Below are 298 nucleotides of genomic sequence, written 5' to 3'. Positions count from 1 at the left end.
ACAGCAGAACAGCAACTAGACCCATCCTAAGCAACAGCAGCACTATCCCCCCCACACCAGCAGCAGCAGAAAACGCCGCTGCAGCAGATGGCTTAGATAGCCACCATTCATATCTTCGGTTCTATCGTATTTAAAACAGCAGCAAAAGTTGCTGCTACAGCAGCAGCAGCAGCAGCAGCAGCAGCAGCTGTTGCTGCTGCTGCTGCTGCTGCTGCTATCAAGTGCAGCAAATGCCGCAGCACAACGCGTTGCTGCTGCTTTTGAAGCAGCTGCCGCAGCAGCAGTTCCTGCTGCGGCA

Source organism: Eimeria mitis, genomic scaffold (genome assembly GCF_000499745.2).
Source record: "Eimeria mitis Houghton genomic scaffold, Emh_scaff1207, whole genome shotgun sequence".
In the NCBI taxonomy this organism is placed as follows: domain Eukaryota; phylum Apicomplexa; class Conoidasida; order Eucoccidiorida; family Eimeriidae; genus Eimeria; species Eimeria mitis.
Note: the sequence above shows the minus strand (reverse complement) of the source record.